We start from the raw sequence: 6,000 nt of genomic DNA, 5'->3' as shown, positions 1-6,000 counted from the left end.
TTTACTAAGCCTTTCTTATCATTCCAGCTCAGAGTGATCTCATTGTCCCCTTTCTCTCAAAGCCTGTGGTTCTTAGACTTGATCATATACTCCCTCATAGTAGTATTGGATTTTTAGATGTCCCCCTATGCTCCTTGAGGGCAGGGACCAGATTGAGTGCTTTTTTACATCCCATATGGCCTGTATTCTGGGGTAGAACAGGAGCTGTATAATCACTGACTAAAATAACAGAAATGCTTTGCTCAGGTTAATGTTAAACTTAGTTTGCATTCTCAGGCCATAAACCACCCAGTAATTAGAGGGTCATTTGTACAGAAGCAGCCTTGAATGTAACAGTAATGAAAACGATCTTGTCTGGTGTCTGGACGAAGTAGAGCGACCTAATAAAACTCTAATAAACTGGGTCAGAACGAACCCAGAGAACATCAGAGCTGAGAGAGTTTGTACAAAAATCATTTGGTTCACAGTCCCTCCTTTCACAGAAAGGAAACTAGGGCCCTTAGAGGCCGTGGCTTGCTCAAGGTTACATTGAATTTGTGATAGAGGCCAGACCAGTAACTACAGTTCTTGACCAAGTTACTGGGTGAAGAGTCAAGTTGGGAGTCAGCTAGACTCAACTTTGTGTTTTCCAAGCCATCATGATAGTAACTGGCATTTTGCAACTCCATTTTGTTGTTCCTGGCACTGTGTCAGGTGCTTCTTTTACAGTAACACACTACTTCATTTAGTCTTCACAACCCATCTGAAGGACGTACTGTATCAGCCAGGGTTCCTCTTGAGAAACAAAACCAGTAGGAGACAGATATCAAGAAATATGTTTATTAGAGACATGCAAATCAAAACTACAATGAGCTATCACCTCACACCTGTCAGAATGGCCATCATCAAAAAGTCTACAAATAACAAGTGTTGGTGAGGATGTGGAGGAAAGGGAACCCTCGTACACTGTTGGTGGGGACGTAAATTAGTGCAACCACTATGGAGAACAGTGTGGAGGTTCCTCAAAAAACTAAAACTAGAACTGCTATGTGATCCAGCAGTTCCACTCCTGGGTATGTATCCAAAGAAAATGAAAACACTAGTTCGAAAAGATACATGCACCCCAGTGTTCAGAGCAGCATTATTTACAGTAGCCAAGATATGGAAGCAAATCAAATGCCCATCAGATGAATGGATAAAGAACATGTGGCATATATATACATATATATATATATATATATACACACAAAATATATGGAACTCAGCCATAAAGAAGAATGAATTTCTGCCATTTGCAGCAGTGTGGATTGACCTAGAGAAGATTATACTTAGTGAAATAAGTCAGACGGAGAAAGACAGATACTCTGTGATATCACTTATATGTGGAATCTAAAAAATAATACAAATGAATGTATACACAAAACAGAAACAGACTCACAGATACAGAGAACAAACTAGTTACCAACGGGGAGAGGGAAGGGAGGAGGCGCACACTAGGGGTATGGGATTAAGAGATATAAACTACTATGTATAAAATAGGTGAGCAACAAGGATATGTTGTATAGCACAGGGAATTATAGCCATTATCTTGTAATAAAGTTTAATGGAGTATAATCTGTAAAAATACTGAACCACTATGCTATACACCTGAAACTATACTTCAATTTAAAAGAGAGAGATTTGTTGCGATTGGTTTACAGGATTTGGGGAGCTGACTAGGAGAATCCGAAATCCATAAGGAAGGGTAGCCTGGGGTTTGGGGCATAGAGTGAAGCTGCTATCCACAGGCAGAATTTCTTCTTCTTCAAGGAAGCCTCAGCCCTACTTTTAAGTCCTTTCAGTACCTTCTGGGGGGTGTGTCTGATTCACCCCCATGTCCCTCTCCTGCTTTGACTTGTATCTGCTGGAAGTTTGGTTCACTTTCTTAGCCAGGTAAAAGAGGACAAATTGGTTGATTCTGGCTCTTGCTCTGTTACGTTTAGCCTGCCTCATCAGAATTCAAACCTCTTTTCTAAAAAAGAAATATTTCTACCTTCATGAAATAGTTGTAAGAAATGGCCTTGTATGTGGACACTTTGTGAGCATATTCCCCAAAAGTCACCGTCCTACTGCTTCCTGGAATGTTGAAGGTTGTCTACAAGGGCAATAGAATTGGACTTGTTGGGATTCTTTTGTCTCCCATGACTTGAGTAGGGCAAAAAGGGAGTTGATTACCCCTGTTGTGTTCTCAAGATAAGAGCAGTCACAACCCCAGGTCCAATAACCAAGTGGCACCACCGGATATTACAGTTTATCTATCCAAACTTGAAACCAACCATCTTAGAAGACCTTCATGGCCTTGACATTAACGTCACCAAATGAAAACATTTTTTTCCCATTGGAAAGTCACAAGTGCATGTTTTTCTATTCTACCAACCTGTACTTCGTGGTAGGGGAGCAGAGATTGATCGAAGGCCTCACCTGTCTCAACCTGCTGTCCCTGAACACATCTCATGATAGCATCTCTGCACCTCATCCAGGTGCAGCTGGGGAAAAATATACTATAAGTCTCAAATATACTAGGTGTCTCTAACGTGTGGTCCCACACACTCGGGCCTTTTGCCATGTACCTTCTCTCCCCTGTCCCATTCCCTGCTGTCACTGTTCCAGACCTCTCACTATGTCCCTCTACCCAGCTCCTGCCTCCATACCTTACTCTCAGCAGATGACCTTGCCAGCTGTCTTGCAGAGAACTTGAAGGCTAGCAGACAGAAACTCCCTCAGCTTCCTGGCTGATCGCCTCCTGCTTTCCCACTAAAACCTTCCTGGATCTGCCACTTTCCTTCCTTCCTCCACTCTCAGAGGAAGGGGTATTCCTTCCTCTCATTCGAGGTGACTCCATCCATCTAGTCTCCCCCTCACTCACCCTCCTTCTCTGTCATTTCCTTTCTGGACGTTAGACTCTTTTTCATAAGATCCTACCCAAGAGCCTTTAAAGAGGTCCACGTCTTGCCCGTCAGGCAGAGGGGAAGAAGAGAGGAGGGACCGACTCCTCTAGCTGCTGTCTCGCCTCCTGTCCTCAGACAGGCTTCCCGGGACGGTTGTCCTCGTGTCTCAAGTTTCTCATCTTTCCCTCTCTGTGAACACACTGCAGTTTGCCTTTTGCTTCCACCATTTCACTAAAGATGCTTTTGCTACGGTTACCAGTGACCTCCCAATGCCAAATCCAATGGATACTTTCCATTCCTTATCAAACTTGATGATGATGGGACACACACTTGACACTGTCTCCTTAAAAAATGCTTCCTAATTTCCAGGACACCACACACTCCTGGTTCTCTCCCACCTCCTGACAGATTCTCACCAGAACACTTCACTGACTTTCTCCTACAATCTGCTCCCTAAGCTTCTGTCCTGACTCTTATTTTCTTCTCATTCTATACCTCTTCCAGTGATGTCCAGGCCTCACCAAGACCTTTAATGGCTCCTTTCTTCTGGTGTCAGAGATTACTAGAACCTATACAAGTTGCTGCAGCAATTCCCTGCAGCCTAGGGAATTTCTCTAGACAACACCGTTCATCCACTGCTTAGAACCTTCTTCTCTTGTTTGGTTTCCATCCCACTTCCTGGAACAGGATCCTTGCTCTCTGCTAAGCCTCTTGGCATGCATGACTTGTTTAGATGATCAGCCTGGTTTTTGAGTCTACTGTAACAAGAACAAAATTATTAATGCATGAGTCCTTCCAACCTTGCCCCTCTTCCTGGCCTCTAAAAGGATCCTGACTTTGCAGGTTTTATTTCTTCTCCTCCCTCACCCCCCAGAGAAGCCTCTCTTGCCTTACCAGACTCATCTTTGGGGAAGTGGGAGGGAGATAGGAACAGGAGATCTGGAGACTGGGGTGGGGGAAGGCTTTTCAGGACATGTATGAGGGTTGGAGGAGCAGTTTGTGATGAGAGGGACATAAATGGGAAAGAGACAGGGCTTTTAAGAGGTATTGCTATGGTCTGTGTTCATTCAAAATGTTAAAGAAATGAAAGCGAATAACGAATAATTTTGACGGTACTTGTGGGTTTTGGCAGATTATGACGGCAGTTTTGCTCTAAAAATGGGCCACAGGGTTTCTCAAGCTTACAACTCCTCCCCCCAAGACTGCAAACTGAAGCACGATTCCCCCTTGGACACCAGCCCCACAGCTCAGACTTCCTCATTTTCCTTGAGGCCAGCCTGTGTGGGAGAAAATATCCAAGTGCTCATCTGGTCTTACATATGAGGCTCTGGCTTCCAGACCCGAATATCCAGGTCAGTTCTGTCTTCTGAGCTCCAGACCAGTACATTAAACTGCTTACAAGACATTTCATCTAGACATTTCACAGAACCCTCACAGTCACCTTGTCCCAAAGTTGCCTCTTTATCTTCATCATCCCTTCTTCTTAATGTCCCTCCTCTTAGGTCCCTCAGTAAGACATCAACCTCAACTTAGTCACCCACTACAGAAACCTGGGTGTCATCCTTCCTTCGCTAAGCCCTCTCATCCGGATGGTCACCAGTCCTCTCCTGATACTTACATGTATCGACATGCTGAGCCACTTGATGCTTCCTAAACTCTTGAAGTTTCAAAGTTTCTCCCATCATGCCATTGAGCCTTCCGTTGTGTTTGCATTCAATGTCTTTCTATTCCCTACCTCAGCTCTTCTGTTAAACCTTAGAGGATACTTAAACTTCATCTCTTTTTCGAAGCCTTCCTTGATTGCCCTACACGGACTGATCATTTTCTCCTTTATACTACCTTGAACTTACCGTATTAAGGCAGGTATCACAATGTATTGCAATTATTTTATTTATTCAACTGTCTCTGCTCCTAGACAATGAAATCCTTGAGAGAAAACATTGTATCTTATTACTGAATCTCTAGCACCCAGCATGGTGTCTGGTTTCTAGTAATAGCTCAATAAATAATCACTTAATAATTGTGCAAATGAATTAACAATAAGTTTATGAGGCAGTCAGGAATCCAAATTAAAGATAGAAAAGATAGGCTTCATGGAGTTAAGTAATTTGCCAAAGTTATGCAGCTACTAAGTGAGGGAACAGAATTTGATCTTGGTCTGTTACTACAGCCCATACCTTTTGTTTACAATAATTACACCACCTCTTAGCTGGTCAAAGCCCTTCTTATACTTTAGAAAATTTTATGTAAATTTTCTTTGATGATAGTGATAATGTTTATCTCTTTATGGTGACATTTTTAGGGCATTTTTTTTTCTTTTTTTTTAAAATAAATTTATTTATTCATTTATTTTTGGCTGCGTTGGGTCTTTGTTGCTGTACGTGGACTTTCTCTAGTTGCAACAAGCGGGGGCTACTCTTCGTTGTGGTGTGCGGGCTTCTCATTGCAGTGGCTTCTCTTGTTGCGGAGCACAGGCTCTAGGCGCGCGGGCTTCAGTAGTTGTGACACGTGGGCTCAGTAGTTGTGGCTCGCAGGCTCTAGAGCACAGGCTCAGCAGTTATGGCGCATGGGCTTAGTTGCTCCGTGGCATGTGGGATCTTCCCAGACCAGGGCTCGAACCCATGTCCCCTGCACTGACAGGAGGATTCTTAACCACTGTGCCACCAGGGAAGTCCTAGGGCATTTTCTTGGAGGTATCCCGGGGATACAAGAATTATTTCAACCATTCTGTTTTCATTGCATATTTTAATGCTCATCTTTGAAGGTTTCCTCAAAAATTCAAGCTTTTAAAGCCATTTTTTCTACATTTATTTCACAAATTCTAGGTGGTGATATTGTTGGAAAGTAGGTTGGAGTTAGAGTCCCCCATTTCTACCCGTTGTCACTCATGGAACGACAGCCATCAATACCAAGGGCACCCTGAAGCAAAGGTAGGTGGAAGAGTTTATTTTGAAGAAAATTAAAGGATACAATAGTGCTAGTTGTTTGCGGGGAAGTGTTTTGTGTTCAATAAATCCTCAGTATTACTCAGCCGAGGACCTCCCTATGGATTTCTAAGAAGTCAAGTCGAACAGCCACGGATACCGCACGAATG

The sequence above is a fragment of the Hyperoodon ampullatus genome (genome assembly GCF_949752795.1).
Source record: "Hyperoodon ampullatus genome assembly, chromosome: 17".
NCBI lineage: Eukaryota > Metazoa > Chordata > Mammalia > Artiodactyla > Ziphiidae > Hyperoodon > Hyperoodon ampullatus.
The sequence above is the reverse complement of the archived record's forward strand: the minus strand, read 5'-3'. Positions refer to the sequence as shown.